Source organism: Protobothrops mucrosquamatus, unplaced genomic scaffold (genome assembly GCF_001527695.2).
Source record: "Protobothrops mucrosquamatus isolate PMUCROS unplaced genomic scaffold, P.Mucros_1.0 scaffold1052, whole genome shotgun sequence".
NCBI classification, from domain to species: domain Eukaryota; kingdom Metazoa; phylum Chordata; class Lepidosauria; order Squamata; family Viperidae; genus Protobothrops; species Protobothrops mucrosquamatus.
Window position 1 is genome coordinate 63,196 of NW_015387284.1, and position 15,358 is coordinate 78,553.

Below are 15,358 nucleotides of genomic sequence, written 5' to 3' on the forward strand. Positions count from 1 at the left end.
TTGAAAACTGTTGAGCTCATAATATATATAAATTGACTATAATTTTGTATATGTCCATGTAGTTACCAAGAGTTGAGATTGACTTGAAAGTTGATAATAACAGAAGAAATATTGCCTAAAATAGGAACTGATATTTCTTATTTAGCAGGGACTGTGAATAAAATCTTAAATACATGCCGCTGTAGGAAATTTTTCTAAATCTTGACTTTTGCATTAAAAATACCATAACCTCAATGTCACCAGGACTGCACAATAGCTATCATAGAGGTAAGCTTTTAGCTGCTTCTTCTGGGACAGAATCTCACATATTGAGGTTTTATACTACCATAAATGTTTTAAAGAGCCACATTTCTCTCAGAAATATATGATGTTGCTTAGCTCAGCATTTCATATCACCAACACCAGATGATAATAAGCATGAGCATTAACATGTTTTGCATATTGCTGAATAACTGCAGTGGAGTTAGAGAACGCAAGTGATAACAAGGCATACTAATTGTAATAAACCCAATAAGATCAGGGAAATGCCATCCGGCCTGTAGTTGTTATGCATATTTTCCAGGGCAACACAATGAACTGGTGCTCAATGGTTAATGGATTTTCCTGAGATCTCCCTGTAGCAACTGATGCATTGACAATGTTTGTGCACTCTGAATTCATTCATAATTTTCCCAACATCTGTTTCCTCTTGTTTTCTCAACAGTATTCTTTGTGCCTTGGGAGCTCAAATTATATTCATTAGGGTACTGAATGCAGGAATCATACCTGTTTTCAGTGTCATTGAAGACCCATCAATGAAGAAGAGCATTATTTTGCACATTAATTGGGGCATTTAAGTGCCCATTAACATCCCATTAGGACCACTAACAGGCTTTTTAGCCTGACATGCATTTTATACACAATACTAGTAAAATGCTTCCACTAACACCTCCCACCACACCTCCCCTTTGCTTTGTATCAATACTTTAAAACTAAGGAATTGTGAAATCCATGCATAGCTTATATTTCAAAGAATTCTGATAAAGGTAGAAGAGAATATTTTTCAAAGAACGTATTGATGTGATTTTATTTCTTTACCCTTTTAAATTACAGCTGGATGGCAGCCATTTGTCAACACAGCCAACATTTTAAGTAAATGCTGTTCAAAGGTTGCTTACGGAGGAGGCAAAAGGTCAGAGGAAGGATTTTGCCAACTCTGCTTGCAATCTTATCTCTCAGTTTGTTCAAGGAGCTCCTTAAAAGGGAAGTTCTGCAGGAAGATGAAAAGAACTTCACAGCAGTACTGCTTTAAACAGGAAAGGAAAGAAGGAAAGGAAAGGAAAGTCAATTGCAACTTACAATTACTGGGATTTCTGGAATAAAGCTTTCTTTAGGTTGAATTCTATTGAAAGAAAAATCGATTTTTCCTTCCACGATACAAATATCTCCATGAAATTAAAATGGCCAAATCAGAGTGCATTTTGCTGGTGGGGTGCTAACTAAAGTTTGCTGATCTGAAACTGTGGTAGGTACAAATTAAAATTTATGTAGTTATTCCTTTTGCTATATCCAACTCATTACACCTTGCATGCTTGTTGTTTTATACATCACAATATTAGCAGTCTATAGATTTTTGTTATGCAGAATCATAGTGTTGGACTGGACTTTGGACATGTTCTAATTTAACTCCTTGCATGGCATAGAAATCCTCAGATAATCCCTGACCCAAAAACCCTCTGATGCTGGAGCACCCATTTAAGAACTTCAAAAGTAATTTTAGCTATGAGTCTGCAGTCAGTCTATCTTCAGTTGGTTACTCCATATTCAACAACTTCTAGCTGACTGTCTGAATTGCTTTTATACTTTATTTATGAAAGTCAACAGGAGATTAAAAAAAATAGTTCAGATCTTGCAAGGAAAATCACAATAAATAAATAAAAATTCTTCAAATGTGTTAAGAATGGATGGTTAAGCTTTAGTTTATCATGACATGTGAATATAGGGATTCATAAGTGAAAATTGGGGGGGTGCGCGGGGGACAGAAAGACCTGACAAAATAAAATCTAATTTGTTATGCCTGTCTTGATAATAGAATTGGTGTCTGTTTAGAGGACGAAAACATAGTTCCCACATTCAGCTAAGCCATGATGTCTACACACTGTCCTTGGTTTACACAATATCTTGATTCATGAGCCATAATTTACTAACCACATGGCATAGTTCACCAATATGCTACACCAAAAACAAACTACATTATGATTTAGTGCATATGAGAATCCAGCCTGTTTCAATTCTACCTCTTCCTTTCATTTGTTAATTCCAGAGAATTGCTTTTAAGACTTTAGAAGTGATATGGCTTAGAACTCTGAACCACATCCTTTCCTAAATATGTGTTCTGGCCTGCATCTTCTTCCAGGCATAACTGGGAACCTCAAGTGCAGGACCAAGAGAATGGAGAAACAACTGGTGTCACATTTCCAAAGCAGAGTGGAAGGGACAAATTAAATTCAGCTACAAAAAAAATCTCTAAAGGCCCTGGCAGTTTATGCAAGCAGTGGTTAAGAGAACTTACATAATTCCCTTAGAAATCCCTTTGGCTTTTCATCCAAGCTATTCTTCCTTCCTTCCAGCCTCCCTCATACTTTCATTTATGTGTTCATTTGTCATTGGCTCTTTGCAGCTACCTTTGACCTTTCTGAAAGTCATGCATCTAATTTACAAGCTTGCCAACTTGCAGCAACTCTTTCTCATAGTAGTTGAGCATCCTGAATGTGGTCTTTCAGGTACCAAATAACTGGGAAGATTTTGGAGGGCAAGAGTTTGCTTTTATCTGTCAATGAAGCACACACACACACACACATATGCACACACACACTTTAGAGACAACACTTGTGAACACACTTGACGAGTCACTGGAGAGGAAATGTCTTCCTTTTTTCCTTCCTTCCTTCCTTCCTTCCTTCCTTCCTTCCTTCCTTCCTTCCTTCCTTCCTTCCTTCCTTCCTTCCTTCCTTTTTAAAACACCTTTATAATTTTTATAAATAACTCAAGGCAGGAAACATACTTAACATTCCTTCCTCCTTTTATTTCTCCACAACAGCAACCCTGTGAGATGAGTTGGGCTGAGGGAGAGTGACTATCTCAAAGTCTCTCAGCCGGTTTTTGTACGTTTATGTATGTACATAAGTATACAAAAGAAAAAAAAAGTGATGTCTTCCCCACTTCTAGGATTGGGGAAAATGCTCTGCATGCTTTCCTGATGGGTACAGAAAGAGGCAAAGTAAGATTTTATATCCCTTGCACCCTTGGGTGGTCTATAAGGTGCACTGGCGTTTTTGCTTCTCTTTTCTTGCATGCAAGTGTAAGGCTGACCTCCATCAGTATAAAGGCTGAAGCAGAGGATAGTTGAGACTCTAGATCAGTGGTCTTCAAACTTGGCCCTTTTATGACTTGTGGACTTCAACTCCCAGAATTCCTCAGCTAGGCACACTGGCTAAGGAATTCTGGGAGTTGAAGTCCACAAGTCATAAAAAGGCCAAGTTTGAAGACCCCCGCTCTAGATACTGGATTCATGTCACATGCTAAGTTAAAATATTATTGGCTAGTTTTCAGCTCAGTATGCTGTATGAATCTGGTCGTAGTGGTTATGTTTCAGTGTTTCTTGCGAAATCAGGCAATTCAGTAATCTAGTGTAGGATAACGTGTTCCACAGGCAAAGCCAATGTTTATTAAAAAATTGGAAGAGGCAGGTTTCTACCAACTGTTGATAGCAATGTAGGTGTTTAGACCTGGATTGCTGTCGGACATACAATTCTGATCCTAAGAGCCACTTTTAACCAAAAACTAAATAAAACCAAGCAGCATAATGAATGCAGTAGTATTTCTACATATTCTATTTCACATTCTGCCAAACATTTTAGAGTAACTACATGTGAAGAAAGACAGAACGGAGACAAAGGTTTTGTCTGAGATTTTGGGAAATTGGTGGTCTTGGACAAGAGGTATTGGACAAGATCTCCTCTTTTAGCATGATGGAAAATTGTCTTCCAGCGTATCTGAAGGAGGTCAGAATGGGGAAGGCTGGAATATTTGCACATTCTGGATTGGAGGGATCAAGATCCTTCCAGCGTTGACCACCTGCTTATAGTCATATATACAAGAGAGCAGGTGAAGCTCTTCTCTTCGGCACACCTGCCAGCTTCGGTGTGTGTGTGTGTGTGTGTGTGTGTGTGTGTAGGTGTAGGTGTAGGTGTGTGTGTGTAGGTGGGTTCCTCTCACGCTCCCTTCAAACGCTTGGGACTACAACTCCCATTATGTTGGCTGGAAGTCTGCCAGGCCCCACGAGCCTTTAAACCAGTGTTTCTCAACCTTGACACTTTTAAGGCACGTGGACTTCAACTCCCAGAATTCCACAGCCAGCATTGCTGGCTGTGGAATTCTGGGAGTTGAAGTCCACATGCCTTAAAAGTGTCAAGGTTGAGAAACACTGCTTTAAACTTCTCCACCTGCTGCACCTTCCGGGAGCGCAGCCCAGGGTGGAGAAGGTGGGGAGGGTCGCTTTGCAAAAATTGCCCAGTTCCCCGGCCGGCTCCGCCCCCCCCGACATGGTTAAACGCGACTCTCTTCCCTCAGCCTCCGCGAACGGCCCATTGAGTCGGGAGTGCCCAAACTGCGAAGCGCTGGCAGCCGCGGCGAAAAAGGGAGACGGCTTCCTCCGTCACGCTGCCCCCCCCCCCCCGTCCTGAGCGCCTTTCAAAGAGGACGGCGGGAGCCAGGAGCAAGGCCTTGGTGCGCGCATCCAAAAGCCCGGCTATGCGCGCCCAGGAAAAGCCCTACGTTTCCAAAGGCGGCCAAAGATGATGAGGAGGAGGAGGAGGAGGTCGGTCTGCGCTCAAGAGGCAGAGATGCTCTCCGCAGCCGCCGGATTTGGAAGCGCCCGGTTGGCAACGCAGGGCTGGAGCTGATGGGCTTGCAGCCTAGCTGGCCCTCTCGGCAGATGTTGGCGGAGGAAGATGAGTGCGATGCTGTGGCGCTGGGAGCAGAACAACCTGACCATGAAATTGGTAAGGATCTCTGAACGGGACGGCCACAGCAGCCCGCCTCTGCGCGCCCCTTTCCGGCGTCCGGGGCTCCCGCCTGCACCCAAGTTAAAGCGGTGAAGCTGGAGACGGGAAAAGCAGAAGCCAGTTCCTAGAAGCTCCTCCTTTGGGTCGAGCGGTTGGGCCGTTTGCCTGGAGCTTTTCCGCGGAAGCCAGGCGTAGTTTGGAAAGTGCGGACTTTTCCATTCTCCTTCCAGCTTTCCCCCTCTCCACGTGCTTGCTCTCCTCTTAATTCCAGAGGCGCAAAAGAGTCGAGGACCCGACTTGATGATGGGGTTTGGTGCTTAATTTTTCGCGCTTGCTTTTTTTTTTTTTTTTAAAAAGGGCTTTGTTCGGGTTGCTTGGGAAAGTTTTAGGGGGGGAGGAAAAAATCCTGCAACTCCTGGGTGAGGCCAATGTGTGTGGGTTCCCCACTCCCCAGCACAAATGAGATTAGGAAACCCACACATCTGCCTGGAGGGAGGGAAAGAGAGGGAGGGGAAGGGGGGAGAGAGGGAGAAATTTGCTGGCCAGCCCAGGACTACAATTGTGGTTTAAAAGTGTGGGGAACCTGTACCTTGGTGCCTTTGGAAAACTGATTTCCAAATCTGAGCCAGCAACAATTGCTCTGTTTGAAGAACTATCTTATGCATGTGTGCCTTTAACCCACCCAATGGATTATTTTTAAACAATAGAAATTGCTCTCCTGTGCCCATTTGCTTTAAAATACATTTCCGATGAGGTTGAGAATACAATAGCAAGGATTTGTTTCAAGCGTCAGGGGGCTGTAAGCTTTAATGCCTGGGAAACTGGTAAGAATTTTTTGCACCTTAGAAGAATTTATTGGGTATTAACAGAAAGATGCAACTATGGCTGTCATTCAAAATTGTTCCCTATGGAATATTGTCCTTTTAAAGGACTGCTTGGACAGGCATCATCAGTATATGGAGGGTCCTGCTGAATAAAAAAGCTTTTCTCTGTTGGGAGATCAACATGCATGAGTGCCTGTTGGGAAATTGAATTTTTTAGTTGGCAGGAAAGGGTGCATGTTAAGCATGGGGGTTATCCAGGCATGAACTGAACTGTTTCTGTGTAGGCTGAAATGAGAGGTGGCTGTTATTCCAGTAGTCTGCCTTCTTATGTTCCGGAAATCAGGAAGCAGAGAGAATAGACTCTGCAGGTGTATAGAAAGCCCTTTCTTACAAACATAAACATCTCAGTCGCTTTTGAATGGTTTCCAAACAAAGGTGAATTTTCATTTAGCGCATAGAAGGAACTGAGCCAGCATATTTTTTTAAAAAAGAGCGGGGCGATATAAGCTTTAAAAAGTGGGTAAAATGCCAGTAATTTTTCCCTTGATGTTTTGGCTGAATAGCTGGGATCAAAAAGCATGTGCCTAAGATCAGACTTCATAGGGAAGGTGAAATTATACTAATCAATCTGAAGCTCTGATTGATAATAGGAACAGTGCACACTTACATATAAGTTGAATTGGGAGCAGGTCTCAGGGAACTCCCATGAGCTTACTTATAAATCCAGTGGGGTGTTGCAGCATAATGGAGAAAAGCAAATTGGAAGATGCAAGAGAATTCCTTCCCATGTTTGTTGACTCTTGCTCATTTCTTGGCTATTTTTTTATTATTTGTTATTCTTTTGCAATTTATTATTATTATTCTTTTGCAATTTGTTCTTTAAAAAAAAATACTTGAGAAACTATCTGTCTCTCATAGTGTCTGCCCAACTGATCTGATCTGGCAGGGTTGGCATCGTCTTATGTTCCTTCAATTAAATAATGACACCTATTAGAACCCAGAAGTGTATTTTATCTGTAATAGCACCTGCCCTCTGCAATGAGATTCCTGCTGAGATTTGAATGTTCTCCATTGTACTGGTGTCTTCAAGGACACCTGAAAGCCTGGCTCTTTGCCTTTGGCGAATGTGATTGAAGCCCCCCCCCTGCTTTTTATGTTCCTTCATGGTTTGTTATCTCTGCCATTTTGTCAGGCCTAAGCCCCAGAGATGACACAGCAAGATCCACTTGAGTTCAGCTCTGTATTTGCTTACACCTAATAGACAGAATCTTGCCAGATTAACCTTATAATCTAACAAATACATCTGGGATATTAATCTAGGCTATCCTGAACTTTTCCTCTAACCCCCCCCCCACACACACACATCCAGTTCAAGATTGTGCAATCTCTTGTCTTGAGCCCCTACCTGAAATGTATTGCCTCCTCCCTAGAAAGCTACTATACAATTACCAACATATCCCCCTTTCCTCTTCAGCTGCACATTCCAACACACACCTTTGCTCCATTTTGCTTTGTGTTGTTTACTTGTTTTAAATGTTTTTTTAAAAATTTTAAACTGTCCAGATTGCTTAGAGTTGGGCAGGAATTTAATTTAATAAATCATCATCATCATCATCATCAAAGGCTGATGAATACACTAAATCATAGGACAGTGCATGTACTATATGATTCCTATTACGTCTGGTACATAAGCACTGGTTTAAACTTTGTGTGGGTTCTGTAAAGCCAGTAAGTACAATGGATTCATCTCCTTTGATACTAATAAATAGATCCTGTAGATCCAAGAAACTTCTTCAGCTCTGACTGGATGGTGGGGAATGGAAATGAAAATCCAGTCAGAGCTGAAGAAGCTTCTTGGATAAGAAATGAAACATCTTCAAAGAAAAACAAGAAAGTCCAGTTGCCTCGTGGGAAAAAAAAAGCGCATCTTTGGGATAACTATGACCTGGATGACTGAGAATCTCCATAGACGCTTTCTAAGTTAAACTTTTCTTCAAGTGCCACAAAGTTAGTGTAGCATCTGATGCTGTTGCCCATCATGCTTGTGTCTCATGGAAGAATGTGAAGGTTTTTTTGGCCAGCTAATTGGTTTGTCTTATTATCTCCAATCATTGGATTTCACTGTTTTTGCAGAACACATTTATGGAAGGATTTTCGAATGATTTATATAGGAAAAAAATATCACCGTGTGGCTTTTTCCATTGCAGTACCAAGACTGCATCTAAAGATATATTTTTTCCACCTATGAATGTTCTGAAATTACAACAGGCATCTCTGAAAGAAACCTGTAGCCATTCCTGAATTTTCTGCTTATAATTCTCTGGATTCAAAGTACCTTTGCTTTGCAACAAGGGGGTCCTCTCCCTTCTTTTTATTTATAAAATATATAAATATTGTCCCTGTGGAATGTTTCTTCTTCCATTGTTCAGTTTTAGATTCGGCTATACTGACTTATTTCTATTAAAGAAAACTATCTGGTAATACCGCATTTTACAATATACTGTTCCTCTCTGAGGGGTAAATTAGATTACATAAGTCAGCTTTTTAATAATAATAATAATAATAATAATAATAATAATAATAATAATAATAATAATAATAATAATAATAATAATAATAATAATAATAATAATAATAATAATAATAAAGTTGGAAGGGACATTGGAGGTCATCTAGTTCAACCCCCTGCTCAGGGAGGAAACCCTATACCATTTTGGACAAATGGCTGTCCAGTCTCTTCTTAAAAACTTCCAGTGTTGGAGCATTCACCGCTTCTGGAGGTAGGTTGTTCCACTGGTTAATTGTTCTAACTGTCAGGAAGTTTCTCCTTAGTTCCAGGTTGCTTCTCTCCTTGGTTAGTTTCCACCCGTTGCTTCTTGTCCTGCCTTCAGGCACTTTGGAGAATAGCTTGACTCTCTCTTCTTTCTGGCAGCCCCTGAGATATTGGAACACTTCTATCATGTCCCCCCTCATCCTTCTCTTCATTAAACTAGACATACCCAATTCCAGCAACCGTTCCTTATATGTTTTAGCCTCCAGTCCCCTAATCATCTTTGTTGCTCTTCCCTGAAAATGAAGAAGATCAGTCACAGGGAACTATGACTGTTCAACAAATGAACAGTGCATGATTCTATGTGCCACTCACTCTCTAGAAGTGCATACCTGAAGTTATTTTGCGTGGTAGAAAAAAGCCATATGCACCAAAGTATAACACCCATGCCCAGCAATTAAAAAATTTGTAATTATTGCATGGCATCTTATCAGCTCAGTGAACAAACTCCAGTGGTAGTCTGGGTGTCAGCTAACTCTTATTTTTTTTAATTATTTAATCATTTACCTACTCAAATGATTCCTGAATAGTGCATAAATACAACTTGATTTTGAATAGCTTACAGGCACTTGTATTTTGGTGGTGAATATTCCAACTAGTGTTCATTTGATTAAGTTTTATTGGTCTGAATGGAAATTGTAGTGTGTTGTTCTCTTTCACATTGACTATTCTCTATCTGTTGCAAACAGCTTTTTTCTCATTTTATTAGGCACAGAGGACAAATAGAAGCTCACAGAAATGCTTTCTATGTTTGTTGCACCTGGTGTGCTTGTCTGGGATAATTTACCCTAGAATTAAATGTTAGCGACAGTATTTGGCAAAAGTCCTTAGGATTTCTTTTTCTCTATCCACTTTTTAGTAAGTAGATAGCATTACTCGCTGGTGAAGACTGTGGTTGTTATAGGGCAAAAAGCTTTATTTTTGTAATAATGGTTTTAAATCATGCACATAGATATCTCTGCATCTAAATCAACCAAAGGTTTAAATTAAGCCCCATACCTTAAGGAAGAGGATTATCGTATATAAAGATGCTTCTGTTGTTATTATTGTACTGTTCAACTACCGGTAGTAAGAGACTCCTTTTTGTTTGCTCCCTGTTCTCCATCTAAAAATATCTAGGAAAGAGGAACACAAGACTCTGGAAAAAAGACTGTGGTGAAGCAAAAAAAGGAAAAAGGAAAACTGTGGTAAATGTAATCACAGGACAATTTATCACAGGAGACTTATTTTTCATAATGGTTCAAGATTGTTAATTAGTTATTGTTTCTCTCTGCTTCGGAAAAGGTTCCCCCCTTTTTTCTTTTGCAACTTTTACTCCATTTTTCTGCTCAGTCTGTTCTGACCATTATCCAATTTTAAAAAAAAATTCAAAAAAACAAATAGGACCCTTGAGTATTACCATGCCAGTAGAAAGAAAAAAAGAAGTGTGAATGTGAAGTTATCTTAAGCTTGCTCTTGTCATTTGAAACTAATTGTTACATCTGAAGAAGCCAATGGTTGTTTCAAAGCCATCCTCAGACCTTCAAGGGAAACTCTGATCTGCTATCATCTCTATATGGTGACTATCACAATTTATATGGAGTAGCTAATTTCATATTAGTCTTGCAGGTCACGTTGGGTTACCAAGATAGTGCTGAGATATGTGCATAGAGCTTTTCCATGCAAGGGAAAATCTTATGTGCTATTTGGAGAAATTCAAATACATATTTCAATTCTCTATTTCAGGGGTTCCCAACCCCCGGTCCGTGGACTGGTACTGAGCCGCAGCATGCCAGCAACCGGTCCACACAAAAAAGCCCCATCTGTGGGATGCAGGCAGCACACAAACCCACATACTCCACTGAACCGGTCCCTGGTGCCCAAAAGGTTTCTCTATTTGGCATACTCCAAATGAACACTGTTGTATAACAGGAAGAGCTATATTATGCACCCAGGGATGGGGGGGGGGCTACAGAAAACTTTTAATGTCTTAATTGTATGCATCAGATAAATGTGTCAGAATCAGTAGTCCAGTTTAAGAGCGATAACTAGGACAATATAGCATTTTAGATTTAATTTGTTTTGGAGGGGGCATAGAAGCTTGAAAATAGCAACTTTTACACTTTAAAGCAGCAGTGTGATCTCAGAAAAAGATACTGCTATTAGATGTAAGGCATTACAACCCAAAATTGTACTGATACTCTTAACACTCTCCAAATTGCATTTGAAGGATTGAATCCCAAAAGCTTCATGACTAACAACCATACTGTATGCATGGCATCCTTCAAAGGTAAGACTGTGATGCTGGTACTTTTATAGATTTGATCTATTTGTAATTGGTTCTGATGGCTGTCAGGGAGGAAAAACACACTTCTGCATGGCTCTGATTGCACTTTTGATTTCCCCTTTCACTTCAGATTTCTTCTGTCGAATTCTACTAAAGAACCCATTTGTTAAATTAAAAACTAAGCTAATCCAGCATGCTGTTCCCACAGTGATCACCTGGATGTCTTGGGACACCCAAAATAGGGCATGTGGGCTAAAGTCCAGTCCTGTTTTTTTCCTAATAGCTACTTTTCAATGACAGATTGTTTCTGAATAGACTTACTCTTTGTGAATTTTTATATCCTCCCTTTCAAGTCCTAATAATTACAGGTTCCTAGACCTTCCATTTCACCTCCCCAGTTCTATTTATGTAACATATCTGTCATTTTTCTCTCAATCATTTTGGTTTTGGGGAATTATTTTCACAAACTAGTATGTGAAAAAATGAGTGCTGGTATCTTATTGATGCCCTTGTTATTTCTGATACTGCCGACATGCGTAGATTCTTGCTATATATTCATATTCTGTTGTAAACCTGTGTAATTTAAAATTATATCATTCAAAGAAATGATACAATTAAATGTAAAAATGATTATTTATTTATTTATTTATTTATTTATTTATTATTTGGATTTATATCCCGCCCTTCTCCTCCTGATTTGAGTACAGAGCAGCCACATTTTCCTCTGAAATATAGGGTGATTGCAGTTCGTGCTATCATCTGTTATCAGCTTACATGTAGAAAGATAAGCTTTCAAAAAAAGAGAGAGAGAGAGAGAGAGAGAGATGGATGGGTTAGGAGAAATACTTAAACAAGGCAAGCTTAATGATCTTTTTGTGCCTATAAATGCCCTTAAAAAAGGATCTGGCCTTTAATCATACTGATAACCTGCTATTTTCATAGACAACACAGCATTTATGCTTCCCTCTGAAATGCAATTACGGTACTTTCAAGCTTCTTTCTCCAACCGCTAATAGCGCAGCATGTTCCAGAAAGTAGGATGGGAATATGTGCAAAAGGTTTTCCTCTCTTACCATTGAAACCTCTCTCTTTCAAAGATCAAGGTGGCAGCAAAGCGAAACAAGCGCTTTCTGTTTGTTCCCAGGGCTCCTCTCAGCTAGCTGTGAACTGGGAAGCAGAATCAGGCTGGGTTTATTGACATGCAAATGAGCCCAGCAAGCTTTCCTCTTCAGTCTGGAATCTTCTTATCCCACATTAACATAAACCTTAGAATTCTATAGGGTAGTTGGGAAATAGAAAGCAGAGGCCCAAAGGAGCTGGGGACAGGTGGTTTCTTTCCAAGCTGCTTCAGTGGCAGAAGGACCACTTCAGTGTTGAGGAGATTTTTTTCCCCCCCCTCTTCTCTCTGCCCCCACATTTAGTTCAATATTCTGTGCAAAAGAATGTTGGTGATATATTACATTGCACTTTTTTTTTTCTAAGTAGTCCTGAGAATGTGTTAAGTCACAACAGCTGACTGTACAATATATAAAACACCTCAGAGTAGCTCTGTTGAGGGCACTTCTATGAGGATAATGAAGAGCTCAGGTGTTGCTGAATGCTGCAGTCTTAAAATGTCACCACTATAACAGCAAAATAACTCTCTCTCTGTGTGTGTGTGTATACATACATGCATACATACATACATACCCATGCAGCTTATCCCATGTTTTATTAATGTTAATATAATCTTGGTAAACATTTTGTTACTGATTGAATATTAAAATATTTTTTTTTTAAAAAAATACAAGGTACACAAGGCAAAAAAAGCTTAAAATATGTGCTTGCTTTCTCTTCATTTAATAAACTCTTTCCCTCTCTTAGAAAATTCACTGTGAAAATGATTCAAAATTTGTTATACCATATTTTTGTTAGAAATATGGGCAAACTCCCCAAGGAATTTTGCACAGAGGCACAAGTATCATGCATCTCTAAGCCAAAACCCAATTTAAGACTAGCTGGCAAGTACTGTATATATAGTTAAGGGCAATGGTGGGGTTCAAATATCTGAAAAACCGGTTCTCTGTGTGGGTGCCGCTTCTGGAAGTCCATTCTGGGCCTGGGCAACAAAAAATTAGCTACTGGTTCTGCCGAAGTTCTGCTGAATCCCACCACTGGTTAAGGGGCATTTAAAGACCTGGTACTATTGGCAGCTGCATTAGCCGGCTCACTAGTGCCGGTTCAGTACTTTTGATTTGATTCCAAAAAGGTGCTTCACAGCAGGCACAGATACAAATTTTGTATTTAATTGCAATTACTTAAGGCAGCTGTATCTTGTTCTGTCATTGTGTGTCAGCTGCAGAAAGGAGCTCTGTGATCTCAGGAAAAGACATGGCTCCTTTAAAGATTTGGAGACGTGCTATGTTTCCATTCCCCCCAAAGCACCTTGTAAAATTATTTCAAAAGTGCTTGACAGCATTGTTTTACACTTAAACTATAGAACAATATTTATAACAATGTAAGGCTTCCTACTCAAGAGTCTGACTCAGACAATTGTGAAAGCCCAAGGAAAAGTAGAAACAGTCATTGCCTAAAAAGTAGCACAAGAATTGAAATAGGGAGGCAGCAACTGTGGAGTGTGTACAGTTCATGGCTAAGAATGAGATCTACAGCCAAAGGACATCAATCATCAAGGTGAATCATTACAATTACTGGTCCTTAGTATCTTCTATTTTAGTACAGTGTATGTGTGACATTTGTGATGCATTTTCCCAGAAGACAACTGGGTGTAACATAATGCTAGTTAGACTTTTTTACTAAATGTAATATTTGTACAGAGACCATCATACGACAACACTCACTCCCAGAAGTCCTGTCAAATTTGTGAATATGCATCTCAGCTCTTACTACAGTAAAATGATACGGCAAGGTTATTTTAGCTTCTGAATGTAGTGGGTTGGAGCCAGATATAGTTACGCATAGAGCAGATCCTTTGAAATCGATGAGACATATTAGTCATAACTATCTTAAATTTCATTTCATTTTATAAGAGAGACTGATTAGCATTACATCTGCTAACTCTGGACTCACGTCTTCTATATTATTAATTATTTGTTAAATCTATCTGTTGCCTATCTCACCATGGGGCTACCCTAGTCTAGGTGCTTACAACAATAAAAAGGAAGAAATGAAAAGAGTGTAAACAGAACAGTAGTTCTATCGTTATTACGCAAAGATGAAATGGGATTTTATGATTGGCTAAAAGAGTAGAGTAAGCCCTAGGTACCTTTTGGTAGCATCATTACAAGAGTGATGTTTTAGTGGCACAGAGTTAGGGATGCGGCAGTATGAACTGGTGAAGATATGGAACAATATCAGGTGAAAGAAGACAGAGCAAGTACTTTAATTTAATTGTTTCACCCTTGGCACAATTTACTGAGAAATTCATAGGCAATTCTGGATACTGATAAACTTTTAAATAAGAGTTTGAAATGTGAACAGCATGCACTCTTTTGGGCAAAGTCTGTTATGATCAAAATTGCCAGTGGCCTAGGTGACGATGGAGTGGCTAATTCCTTCCTAAATTTAAAATGAACTCTAGAAGTGATGCCAAGAAAGTAACATACATGAAAAAAAAACTTTAAGAGCAAAAGGGAAGAAGGATAGAATGTTGTAGATGATGGACATGAGATCCTAGGGAAAATATATAACAGCTTAAAAAAATGTTTTATCACGATTGCTGTGTAATTCCCAGAGGCATGATTCCATTGAGACCCCAACAGAGCATGGAACAGAAGTCTAGTTAGTCCCCTTGTGACATGCAATTCATGTAAGATAAGTAGTATTGCAGGAATTGATGCCATCAGAACACAGGATTCAGCACTTTTCAGGGGATGAAGCTCCCATCTGAGTGTATAAGATATATCTGTGGGTGTGGGTGTACACAAAACTTCCACTGAGCAGTGATTGACAGTACAAAGGAGAGAAAAACTATTATATTCAGAAAGAGGCTGAACATTGGATTCAATATGTCTAGAACAAATTATCTATTTCTGAATTGGCACTAGTGTGTAAAAATTATACATCAAAGAAATGATTATCTGAAGAAAAACCCTGGCGATCCATCATGAACTTAGAATGTTTTAGAACTGAACTATATTTCCTACCATGTTTGAGCTTGACCAGTTTAGGTTGCCCTTGACTAAATTTATAATTTTAGTCTTTTAATCAGTGGATTAAAGTGGTAATTGGTAAAGTGGCCCATTGAAGAAATATAACTTCTCTTAAATCAATGGGGACAGAGGGCATATAAATAAGGACTTTAATTATAATAAAGGCAGATAGCATAACAAGGTTTAGTGAAGATCTTTCTGTTCTAGCTTTCATGCATTTCCTGAAAAGGCAATATATATAT